Here is a 13,619-nt window from a genome sequence, read left to right as displayed (position 1 = left end):
TTGCCAAAATCCACAGATTTCAGCAAAAACCCCAAAATTTCACTGACCCATCTGCCCCGATTGCATTAATACATGTTCCCGAAAGCATAAAACGGGCAAAATTAGCAAAATTTCACGAAATTTTGCAAAAGCCCCAAATTTCTCGGGACCAATTGTGCACCAATGTCAACAAATCTAACTCAGTTGAACAAAATTTCACCAATACAGCAAAAGCCCCAAATTTTATGGGTCCAATGTTGAGAAATTTCACTTAAATGAGTAAAATTTCAGTAAGTTTGGCGAAATCCCCAATTCAAACACGCACAATGTCTGCAATTTCTGATGCAAGTGCCTCAATTTTGCATAAGCAACACTAATCTAAAAAACCCCAAATTTCTAGGCATAAATATACACAAATCTGAATTTTGTGCTTATCCACACGAACCCCGTCACGCAAAGGGGAAATTCAAGGAGAACTTTCAAGAGAAGAAAAAAACGAATTTGTGGTCCTTTGAAAAGTGACGTGACGAGGTTCGTTGACCTGCCAATCGCATCCTATCCTTCGGCCTGTTAGTCACGCACACTACAGGTTGCGCCCATCGGCACTCGCAGGTTGCGTGCATTCGTCTGTAGTCGCAGGTGACACCTGTCAATTACGTAGGTTGCACAGGTTGGTGGACCGTCAGTCACGTGTCGCCTGCTGCCGTCCAATCGCCTGTCAAATGTCACAAAGCTGTCAACCAGCAGTCTCGTCCAGTCCTTCGCCTGCGCTGGTTGTCAACTACACACTCAACCTAGAGCACCTCAATGCCCGTCAGCTACTCACTCGACCTAGACTTCATTGCGTGCAGTTCTTGTGCACTGGTTAGTTACACCTGGCGCTCCTCAGTCAACAATCCCATCGACTGCCTGCCCCACGTCTGCCTTTGACCTCGGGAAGCGTGCATTCTGTGCTCTAATACCAGATTAAAGGGGAGAGAGTGCACCATGGAGTGCAAGATCAAGGCGTGTTGAATAGCAAATCTAAGAGTTAGAGAGAGTGAACACAGAGATAAGTGTACCGTTTGTGATGGTACACAAAGAATAAAAGAATGTATTTATATGTTAGGATACAAGGTACAATAAGGGTGTGTTCACACCTATAAGACTATTTACACGGAGAGGCGAAGGGACTTTACACCCAACATATGGTATGGTTTTTCACCTATAGCTCTATAACTATACATTTGCATCAGTATGCATCAGTTTGCATCAATGCATGATCATCATAGATTGATTGTCAATTGCTGGTTTTTAGTGGGTGATCATTAGTTCTTAGTGGTATTTAGCTAGTTTTCTGACCAGCAACATGTTTTATGAATGCCATTGATAGTTCAGCCATGGTTAATGCTTAGTTTATGCTTTGCTATGGTTGTTTGGCCAGTTGAGATATGCTAATGAGAAATGCAATCTATGAATTTCTAGTAGCAGTTTTGGATTCTTTATGAGTCTTATGATATATTTATGTTGGCTGGAAATTTTCAGTAAACGTTTGGTATTCACATGGTTAAGCAACAATGGCTAATGTTGTTTCTACTATGACAGCATTTGGAAAATTCCTATGTAGTATGTTTTTCTTTGGCACATTGTAGTGCAATCAAGGACAAAAAGTTGTAGTAAGTTATGCCTGATAGGTACTAGATGGTACACAATGTCGGATTCTAGCCTACACCAATTTATTGGCCATTAATGTCACTAGTGCATTAGAGACTAAGCATTAACTAATTAATCAATGCCAATCTAAGGGTCAATAACTGCTCAAGTATTTTAGGCATTTCATTGGGGGATTGATGCTTATTTGGGACATTTTAAGCTGGCCAACTTGCTCCTATTTTGGCATTATTTTCTCTTTTATATATCAAGCTCCCTCCTCCTTCAGTCACATTCATTACCTATAGGTTGTAGTGGATAGAGGAAGCTCGTGCCTTTGCTTACGAGCCAGTGACTCACAGTTGTACACATCATTCTCGTGTTTGGTATGTGGATTCCATTTCCTGAGCATCTTCTGAATGCTCTTCCTTGCAGTGTTCTTTTGTGTTTTAATCTTCTGTCCTTGTGTTCAGCACTTTATTACAGCATCTATTTAAGCTTCCAACATGGTATCAAATTTCAAGATCTCCATTTTGCATACTGATTTTTGCTGATGCAAATTCCATCAATTGATTAGGCAACTATTGGTTGCTCCTGCTGGGCGACCAGTTTCCGGGAAATTTCAGCCATCAGACATCTACATTTTGCTACTACAGTCCTCCTACAAGCTGCATTGACTGCATTTAACGCCCTGCTGCCTGCATTTTTTATTTTCTGACTCATTTGACAGCAGGCAACTACATTTAATGCCTCTTCTGTCTGTATTTTGACCTGCCGCTCCTGCATATTCAGCCTCTTGGGATCCTACAGGCTGAGCAACAGCATTTTCACTTCTGTCTGTCTTCTTCTAACTGATTCTTCACTTTTTCTTGCAGATTTTATGATCCAACACTGCATGTGAACTCTTTTCTGTGCAGTCTATGCTATTGGTTGGCTGTACTCTCTCTGTCCTCCTATTCTTTCCTTTATTTTCTATTCATATCCCCTCCAAATGGCTCCCCCCCGGTTGTTCCATTGATGACAAATTACACGGCTCTGATTATCTCACATGGAGTGCTGTTATGAAAGCTTGGTTTGTGCAAAAGTGGGTATGGTACGTTGTATCTAGAGCTTGTGAGCGTCTGGTTCATCCTTCTCTTCTAGCAGATTTTGACATGGACAACTATAAAGAAGATGTGCTCACATGGGATACTAAAGACACCCTTGCATATTCTGCCCTTCTCCGTTGCATCTCCAAAGAAGTTCTTCCAACAATCATTGCTTGCAAGACCTCTCCCGTGATTTGGGCAAAGCTTCAAATGTTGTACGAGGCTCCTTCGCCTATGCATGCCGTCACTCTTTCTAGACAACTCCAACAAATGAAGTTCGAGCCGAAGGATACAATTCAGTCTTTCTTACTTCGTGTCCGCCCTTCCAAAGGCTCATCTTGTGGGGATTGTGCTCTACAAGCTCCCTTCGGAGTTTGATGAAGTGGCAATGCATTGCAAGCTTAGACATCATTGACACCCATCAGTTTTCTGTATGTCCTCGATGTTGCTTGAGCATGAGATGTCTTTGCGTTTACAAGGGAGGCTTCCATTGCAATCTATTGGTTCCAACGAGGCCCCTACAGCTTCAAAGAGGGGTGATAGGAAGAAATAGTCAAAGGCCCAGTGCTATCACTATGGTAAGAGGGGACATTTGCATAAGGATTGTAAAGAGTTAGCAGCTTCGAGGAAGAAGAAGGAGAAGAAGGAGACACAAGATCCGAACTACTCCCTTGAGTCATCCTCTTCCTCTAACTCCAACTCTAATTCTCTGGCCAAGGCGCAAACAAGCTCCTCTTCAAACCGAGGAAAGGACTTGGCTGCCCCTTCCTCTACTGCTTTCTAGTACAAGTGATGCGGTCATCCCTCACAACTCTCCAATTCCAGAGGGAGCATGAGAGGGGGGTCTGATTCGGCAAGTATACCTCATCTATACAAGTATACATGTCCACAGGTTCTACAGTAAAACTTCCCTAACACATCGACTAGAGTCTAGTAGGTTCAAATCCTGGAGTTGGGATTGGCATCCAAGCTCATGATCGGCCGTTACTTGACAAAGAGCAAGATTGGCTGGAGTTCACATGAGGGGACACTTTGGCGGTCTTGGCTAAATGCAGGGAATCCATGGTCACATAGGTTCAAATGCATTTTTGACAAGATGGTCTTGTATGCACTGTGAGACATTGCTGACAAGCACAAAGATCAGTTATGACTCCTCTCTATTTTTTAGAAGCTAGTACGATCAACATCAGCATTAGGTTCTCTCGGAGGCGCCTTCATGGTGGCTTGATCACCCATTGGTTGGGTATCCATGGTTCTAGTCTGGTGATTCTTTGTTGCATGGACTATGGTTAGACTTTATCATTGTATCATTGTATGGTATCAGATCACCCAAGATTTGAGAGAGGGTATTAGCAATCCAAACAACCAATGTGTAAGTCTAACCTATGCTAACCACGGCAAGGTATTTTGGGCATTTTATTGGGGCATTGATGTGCTTATTTAGGGCATTTTATGCTGGCTGACCTACTCCTATTTTAGTATTATTTTCTCCCTCATATATCAAGCTCCCTTCTCATTTAGTCACATTCATCACCTACAAGTTCTCATGGAGAGAGGGAGCTCATGTTTTTTGCCTACAAGCTAGTAACTCACTGTTGTACACGTCATTCTCATGTTTGATATATGGATTCCATTTTCCGAGCATTCTTCTGATTTCTCTTCCTTGCAGTGTTCTTTTGTGTTTTTCTCTCCTATCCTTGTATTTAGCAGTTTATTACAACATCAGTTTATCCTTCCAAAATTGCATCCACTTTTGACAAAATTGGCCTAGCCAATTTAATTATTGGCTGGTTAAATTACTTTTCTATGCACCAAAATAATAATTAAATTAATTTTTAAAACTAATATTCTGAAAAATTAATATAATAAGCTGGATAATGCTGAAAAATAAGATTAGAAAGATGCTACTTGGCAAAACTTATCCATGCAAGGGGGAAAAACGTTTTTTGAGACTCGGAAAGAGAGAAAGAGAGATGGGTTTATTCCAGCCTTGTGCAAGTTGAGAGAGAGAGAGAGAGAGAGAGAGAGAGAGAGAGAGAGAGAGAGAGAAAGAAAAGGCTTCCATTGTTGCTACTAGTCAAATTTTTCCTTGGCACTAAAATAATTATTAAATTAAGATTTAGAACTAATATTTTAAAATTTAATTTAATAAGTTGTAATGCTGAAAAATGGGACTAGAAGGATGTCACTTGGCAAACTTGCCCATGCAAGTGGAAAAAACCTTTTTTGAGGCTGGGAGAGAGAGAGAGAGAGAGAGACGCTCATTCCAACCTTGTGCAAGCTGAGAGAGAGAAAGAAAGAAAGAGAGCTATCATTGCTGCTACAACAGTTGACATACAATTTCTAGCCAATAGGAGACCCTTCAAGAGCTGATGGCATGTCTAGAAGAGACTACAACAATACGTGAACACAATTTGAGGGCTCTCTTAGCCACACAACATCATATTCACGATATTCCATTAGTAGAGACAGACAGCTTTCATGGTTTCTAAACAGAGCAAGAGCTAATTTCTTCCATTTTCTCACAATAGAAGTCTGAATTTTCTCTCTCCTTACCATTGTCTCTTATCCTGCAGCCACCTCTCAAGTTATCTTAGCAAAATCCAGCCATTTGAGTCATCAGAGGTGGAGATTTTGGTTAATCTCTACTATAGACCCCAGTTTATAGCAAAAATTGGAGTTTCACAACTACATTGGAATGCATACTCAAAATTGAGGACCTAGAACTTGAATTCCAACGGTTGAAATTGAAGAATTTTAGGGCGATTCAAGAGGCTAGCCCGTCAATATCAAATTTGAGGCTGAATTTGTCTTGCAAGGAGCATGGTGAAGGCAAATCCCCGAGCAAACCAAGGGGCAAATTCGTTTTAAAGACTTCTTGGTCATTTATGATAGCAAGTGACACTTACATTAGTGGAAATCGAAGAATTCCACTTCTACTCCATCCATTTGCAATTGAAAATAAAAAAATATCACAAGAGATGCCAGTTTTGGGGCCAACAAGCTGTCCATTGTCCAAGATTAAAGTAGTAAATTGTACATTTCAATTTATGTGATTTACTTACTGTAATTACTGTTAAATTAGGTTATTATCATTCTCTCCAAGAGGGAAGTCTGCCCTACTACTTCTCCTTTTCTTTGCAGCATTGTTCAACAATGTGACCAATATGCTTGCAATATCGACACTTGGGCAGTTGTTTCTTGGTGTAGAAGGCTGCCAGTGCCAGGTTGGGGAGTTCAAGTCTTTTTTGCTCATCTACTAAATCCATTTGCATAGTGAACTCCTATCTTGGCAATTCTTGACTAGCATTGGAGCGATCTTTCAAAGTTAAGATTTGGGCTTGACTATGCCACTTGGTCAACACATGAGCCATCTCCCAAGATCAAGTACAAGCATGTTCTGTGTACCCCAATAGTTGATTCTCCTTTGACCATTCCGGCTAAGGGGTATTAGATTGTCAGAGTGCAGCGGTGCGGAAGCGTAGGACTGAGAGAGAGAGAACGCAGAGAGAGAAGAGAGAGAAAGAGACAGTGGAAGATCAAGATCTGCTGTATAAAGTGTGCTGAATACAAAGATATGCACATATATACACGGGCGCAGTGCGCTGGACTGCGTGTCTCCACCTCGACGATGCAACCTGCTGTTCACCTCGAAGTCCGCTGCAGTCTGCACTATCTCCTGTCTGAAATCTACGAACAGAGATGGAATCTGCGCGTGTCACCGGTCTGTAATCTGCAAGCAGAGAAGTGTGGGAGACTGCTGGGGATGTCGGCTATTTATAGCCAGAATCTGCCAAAAAACAGGGCGCAGAAAAATATCCTGTCGGCTGCATTTAATGCAGCCGACTGACTGCACTGGTCGGACTGCCACGTGGCAGTCCGACTGTGCAGTCCGACTGCACACTGCACACCTGCCCAGCCTGGCTATGATCTCTAACACCCCCTCTCAGAGGCCGGGCAGGGCAGAAGCCTGAGGGATCTGGAATGTCTCCGAAGTAGAGCCTAGGGAAGTGCCTTCGTAAACAAATCCGCAAGATTGTCCTCCGTCTTGCAGTACTCCACAGTGATGGTCTCATCCAGAAGCTTCTCTCTGATGAAGTGGTACTGGATCTCAATGTGCTTCGTCCGGGCATGAAAAACAGGGTTCCGTGCCAAGGCAATGCAACTCTCATTGTCACATTGCAGCAAAGTAGGACGAGTCTGGGGGCACCCAAGCTCCTCCAATAATCGCCGAAGCCACACAGCCTCACATGTGGTGGAAGACGCGGCCCGATACTCCGCCTCAATAGACGAAAGGGCTACCGTGGGCTGCTTCTTGCTACTCCATGAGATAACACCTGCACCCAAGGTAAAACAGTAACCTGTAGTAGACCGCTTGTGATCCACATCACCGGCCCAATCCGAGTCGCTCCAACTTGCAAGTACAAGATCTGAACCATCTGTCCCTGCGGGGTAATGAATCCCTAAATCAGACGTCCCCCTCAAATACCGAAGTATCCTCTGAGCAGCCTGCCAATGCACCGTCTTAGGTTCACTCATGAACCCTGCCAAGAGCCCAACAGCAAAACAAAGATCAACCCTAGTGTTGAGAAGCCAAATCAAGGACCCAATCAACTGATGATAGCGGGAAGCATCCGCCAAAGGAGAAGCTGAATGGGAAGTGGCCTTCAAGTTCGGATCCATAGGAGTAGAAAGGGCCCGACAATCCTCCATCTCAAAAGACACCAAGAGCTCCTGTACATATCTCTGTTGAGAGATGAAGATCCCCCTTTGAGACTGATAAATCTCATGGCCCAAAAAGAAATGGAGTAGACCCAAGTCCGTCATCTCAAACGTTCGATGTAAAGCTGACTTCGTCTCTTGGACCTGCTGTGCATCATCACCTGTGACAATCAAATCATCAACATATAAGACAAAAAGCACACAACCATCCTCGGAAGTGTGAACATAAAGCTGCGGATCGGCCTTGGAACGCCGATATCCCAACTGAGACTAGAGGAACGAATCAATCTTCTCGTTCCATGCATGCGGAGCCTGCTTGAGGCCATACAAGGCCTTCTTCAACCTGTAGACTTTTCCATCTGAAGATCCAAAACCAGGAGGCTGCTCAACATAGATCTCCTCCTTCAAATCACCATTGAGGAAGGCCGACTTCACATCCAACTGGTAAACAAGCCATCTCCTATGGCCAGCCAAAGCAAGAACAGCTCTAATGGTCGCCATACGAGCTGTGGGGGCAAAAGTATCATGACAGTCAATCCCTGGGCGCTGTGCAAAACCTTTAGCAACAAGGCGAGCCTTGTGCTTATCCAAAGAACCGTCGCTAAGGTATTTGGTCTTGAAGACCCACTTGACGCCAATCACCTTCTTATTCGGGGGGCGGGGCACGAGTGACCAAGTGCCATTCCTCTCAATAGCCTCCAACTCGACTTCCATAGCTTTCTTCCATGGTGCGGACTGTAAAGCCTCCTTCACGGAGGTGGGCTCTCGATCCTGCATAACACGGGTCATTAAACAATAGTTAGAGCATACAAGCTCCGTTGAATGTGCCTGGTGGCGCCGTGACCGCCGCGGACCATCCTGCGGTCCCCACTCCTCAGGAACCCCCTCGATCCCTGAATCACGGAGTGTGTCACGGGCCCATCGAGGAGGAGGCCGAACCTCCCCTCGTCTCTCTCCATCAGCAGAAGACTCTGGAATATCCACCGGTGGTAACTCTACAGGGGTGTCCGGTGGAACAGTAGACTCTGTGTCAGAAACAGAATCATAATCAAAAGGCACGGGCTCCAGTGGAACTATTGAAGGAGCCCAACTCTCCCCTGGATCTCCAAGAACGGGATGCTCCTCACCCGTTGATATGGCTGGAACCTCCACAAACCGCACATCACGGCTAGTGTACACATCCCGCTTGACGGGATCATACAGTCGATAGCCTTGGGACTGGGAGCTGTAGCCAACAAATACCTGTCTTCGGGAAGCTGCTTCAAATTTATCACGGTGAGCCTTGGGAATGTGAACATAGGCATCACACCCAAAGACCCTGAAGTAAGAAACATCTGGCTTTGTCCCAAAGTAAGCCTCAAACGGGGTCATCCCTTCCACAGCCGAAGTAGGGGATCGATTAAGAATGTGGACTGCAACCTGAGGGGTCTGTCGGTGCTCCATCATGGTGCGCGCCATCTCGATCACACTGTGGTTCTTCCGTTCAAGAATGCCATTTTCTTGAGAAGTGTTGGTATTGGCAAACTCCTGGTGAATTCCTTTATCTGTACAAAACCAAGCAAACTCATTAGAAACAAATTCACCGCCCTTGTCGGATCACAAGGTCTTCAACTTCCGGCCCGATCGGTTCTCCTCAAAGAGAAGCCAATCCTTGAAGTATGAGAAAGCTTCTGACTTTAATGCCAAAAAGTAGGCCCATGTCATCCTGCTGTAGTCATCTACGATCAGCATGAAGTAGGAGCTCCCACGCAAGGACTCATTCCTCATAGGGCCACAGAGATCCGTAGATACAAGCTCCATCGGTGAAGTAGACCGCCGCGAAGCTGTGTGGGGAATGGCATCCCTATGCTGCTTCCCCCGAATGCAGGAGACACATGGCTGCTGGCTCACCACTATATCCGGCAACCCTCGAACAAGCTGTCCACGTGACGCCCTCCGAAGATAATCATAGTTCAGGTGACCAAACCAAGCATGCCATAAATCTGACTGTGACTGAGAGGTAAGAAGAAGAGTAGAGAGGGCGGTGGAAGCCTTCAATTTATAAATGCCGTTCTCCTCATATCCGGATGATAGAACCTTCCTCGATCCATGATCAAGGACTTGCACCGTAGTACTATCAAACTCCACCAAAAGGCCAAGGGAGCAAATCTTATGAACTGACAGGAGATGGTACCCTAAGCCGGGTACATGCAAAACCTCTAAGGTATGGGTACCACCTCGTCCATCGGGAATAAGCTGCATCTTACCCCGACCTGCAATAGATACTGAAGAGCTATCTCCAATGAGAATCTGCCCACGCGAGGGTTGCAACTGGGCAACACCATCTGATGAAGGAGTCGTGTGTCGGGAGGCACCACTATCAACGATCCACTCTCGAGCCTGAGGAGCCGTCATCGCAGCATCAGAAGCATTCGGTGAAGCGTCCTCAATGGCAGCTAGATGAAGAAATGCAGCTAATGAGGGTGCAACCACCGCTCCAGAATCCTTGGTGTCCTTCTTGTTGGTGTCCTTCTTGTCTTTGTCAGGGCAATCCTTCTTCCAATGGCCAGTCTTTCCACAAATATGGCATGTGGATTCTTTGTCCTTGTCCTTCTCCTTGTCCTTCTTGGACTTGTTATCCCCCTTCTTCTTCTTTTGGTCCTTCCCCTTCTTCTGAGAGGCTTGACCTGTCAGCGCCTCCGCCTTGGAAGCATTCTGTCCCTTTAACTGTTCCTCTTGGCCCAAGACCATAGGAACCAACTCTTCCCACCGAAGAGTAGACTCTCGCCCCGAAGCAATAAGAGCAGAGTAAAATGTACCGAATCGTAGTGGCAACTGGGACAATAGTGTGATCGCCATGTCTTCGGAGGAAATCGGCTTCCCCGCATTCTGAACCTGCATCTGAAGCTGCCTTAGCTTGTTAATTTGCTCCCGCAGCGAAGAAGACTTGTTTACGGACAAGGTCCGCATCTGTACCTCCAAAGAAACCCGCTTCATAAGGGTCATCCGATTGTACATCTGATCAAGCTCCAACCATATCTCCCGAGCCACCGTCAAGAGCTCGATGTGAGCGATCACGGCTGTAGTACATGATAGAAAGAGAAAGGAACGAATCCTGGCATTCAGTTTGTCCCAATGAGACTGAGCCTTGGCCAACTCCGCACGAGCATCGAAAGAGAGTTTGGACTTATCTCTTACCGAGGGCCGGTCGATCTCCTCCTGTACCAACTCCGCCAAATCATAGGACTCAAGAATGGCCAACATCATGACGCGCCAAATGCGATAGTTGTCGCTGTCGAGCTTCTGATCTGCAGGAAGAGCCGGTAAGACAGGCACCTTCCGGTCCATAATCGACTGGAACTCCAAGTCAATCTCTGTAGACATCTTCACCTGTAATGCCTTCACAAAAGCAAAAGCAGCCCCCTCTGACTGTGAAAACTCAGCCTGCTAAGGCTCTTCCGCGTCCTGAAACTTCTTCACCCGCCGGAGGCGATGAAAAAAGCAAAACCTACACTTGTAGGCTGAAAACTCAAACTTCCTCCGCGTCAAACAGCAGTAAACAGTAGCAAATCCACCACCTGGACTCCTTTCCTGTGCGCCCACACTTGCTTCAGCCTTGTTTCAAGGCGCAGCCCTCCTGTCTGCCCTCAAACGCAAAAAACGCAAATTTGTGTCGCGATAGAAACTCCTCTTCAGGTTGATTCTGCGCTCAGTCAGCCCTCTAACACTGCTCTGATACCATGTCAAAGTGCAGCGGTACGGAAGCGTAGGACTGAGAGAGAGAACGCAGAGAGAGAAGAGAGAGAAAGAGACAGTGGAAGATGAAGATCTGCTGTATAAAGTGTGCTGAATACAAAGATATGCAGATATATACACGGGCGCAGTGCGCTGGACTGCGTGTCTCCACCTCGACGATGCAACCTGCTGTTCACCTCGAAGTCCGTTGCAGTCTGCACTGTCTCCTGTCTGAAATCTGCGAACAGAGACGGAATCTACGCGTGTCATCGGTCTGTAATCTGCGAGCAAAGAAGTGTGGGAGACTGCTGGGGATGTCGGCTATTTACAGCCAGAATCTGCCAAAAAACAGGGCGCAGAAAAATATCCTGTCGGTTAATGCAGCCGACTGACTGCATTGGTCGGACTGCCACGTGGCAGTCCGACTGCACACTGCACACCTGCCCAGCCTGGCTATGATCTCTAACATAGATTTAGCTTCATCTTCAAACTACAACCTTCTTCTTAGTCCTCAATGTTTCCTCCTTGGCATCAGCATCCATGACTGAGAAGGGGTTCAAACTACAACCTTCTTCTTGGTTCTCAATGTTTCCTCCTTGGCATCGACATCCGTGACTAAGAGGGGGTTCCTACCCTTCATTGGTACTCTACAGGTTTCAGCATTTGTCTTTGGCATAGCCTCCCTTCTCTATAGTACCTCCCCATTGCATTGCATAATCATCATCATCTTTCTAAAAGGACGCTTGAGCAAGTGAACAACTTCCCTATGAGAGACATTGTCCAAGTGGCACTTGCAGCATGTGCATTCCCATCACGTAGCATTCTCATTGCATCTCATTGTGTAGAGCACCCTTGAGCAGCTCTTAAGCTGTCTCCACCAATGGTTATTCTACCACATTACCACCCCTACATACTTCTCCCTTTTCCCTCATCATCGACGCCCTCAAATGGTCAAGATAGCTTGTCTATTTTGTGATGCAACCATCCCTTTTCATTCTTCCCCCCAAGCACAATTACTTGATAGACCATAAACCATGCTTTTTTTTTAAAGTTCAATGTGGTTCCATGTGTCTTTGCAGATCCTAGTAGGTCATTGGGGAGTTGACGAGCACCCTTTGTCTTATGCCTTAACCTCTCTGGGATAATCACTTGGGCTCCCTTGGTAGGATAACTATTACTCTATAGTCTTGGTAGACCACTGAGCAACCAGCATGCACCCTTTATTAGATGCCCTGGCTACTTTGGGATCATAGGTTTAACCTTTTTTTCTAGTCCCTTTTGGTTCTAGTTTTGGGCCTGAGAGGGGGTGTCAAGATAAAATGCATTATAAACTAATTAGCTCTTTAAAATGGCCCCAAAACATGTAAAGTACCCAAAGGTTCATTAAAAGGCACACGATCCTAAAGAGTGTCTATATCCCATCAGCCAAACCCTAATTTGGGAGGATCCACTCATCTACAAATAGACAGGTTGGCCACCACTTAGCCTCATCCCTTGTCTTATAGAATTCAACCATCAGCTCTCTCTCTAATGGCTGTCCAGCCCATTGCGACTGCTACTGGCGTGTCATCAACAACCCTGGACACCTTGTCCACGACTGCCACCCTCCTTGTCTAGCCTCCTTTTGAGTGTCATACAACTAGTATTTTGTATAGTGCATGCCCATTCAGCAACAAATTCACCTTCCTCTTCTGTAGCCTTGCTGATTCAAGCCTCAATGATCAACTGCCATCACATTTGTGTGGTTACATTGTTGCATTTACCAATTCCAACCCCAAAGACTACTGTGTTTTGGTTTCCATCTTGCTGCCCTTCCACTTTCTGCCTCATCTCAACTCAAACCAGTGGTTACAGCACTCAAGATCCATCTCTAGTGGATGTCACACATCCACACCTTCCTCAGCCCGCTCCCACAAAAGCCATTGGTTGTAGACAGCTCTGCTCTTGAGCATCTTGTATACTCTTTTCTTCATTTACAACATTCATTCATTCACTTCAGAGTTATCTTTATTCTCTGTTTATGTTTGTGTTTTGCATTTTTTGTTTTGTGTTTTACATTGTGTTTTTGCATTCTCACATTTGTATTTGAGTTCTCTATGTTTTAGTTGTGGTCATAAACTCAATGTTTTCTTTTGCAAAATCTAGCATATCTCCACACTTGTAGCTCTACAATAGCAAAAAATGCATGGAAAAATGCAAGGCAAGTCCTAATGAAATGCATATAGTAGAGATCAAAGCAATTGCAATTTGGTTTTAGGCATCAATTAAATGTTGGTTTACTGTGGCAGCAATGTAGATTCGAAGCGCAAGTCCAAAGCTACTTGGTTTGATAGTAAATTGGGTGTGCAAAGGTGAGCACAAAGCACTAGGCTTGATGCATGAACAGATTTGAGGTTTTGTACAACAAATCAAATCAGTTTAGAACTAAGATTTGCATTTATTACACATGGTTTGCAATGTGAAATAATGTCGGACCAGGTCTGCACC

At 45.1% G+C, this 13,619-nt stretch overlaps 1 protein-coding gene across 9 annotated transcripts in view; it reads right to left on the bottom strand.

Moving 5' to 3' along the window:
• LOC148035892 (transducin family protein / WD-40 repeat family protein) overlaps positions 1 to 13,619 on the bottom strand; it is a 64,355-nt gene that overhangs the window by 49,063 nt on the left and 1,673 nt on the right. The gene's annotated exons all lie outside the window — the stretch shown is intronic.

This window comes from Lygodium microphyllum, chromosome 5 (assembly GCF_053477565.2).
Source record: "Lygodium microphyllum isolate KBCC chromosome 5, Lygodium_microphyllum_v1.1.10, whole genome shotgun sequence".
In the NCBI taxonomy this organism is placed as follows: Eukaryota; Viridiplantae; Streptophyta; class Polypodiopsida; order Schizaeales; family Lygodiaceae; genus Lygodium; species Lygodium microphyllum.
Note: the sequence above shows the minus strand (reverse complement) of the source record. Positions and strands in the feature narration are given on the sequence as shown.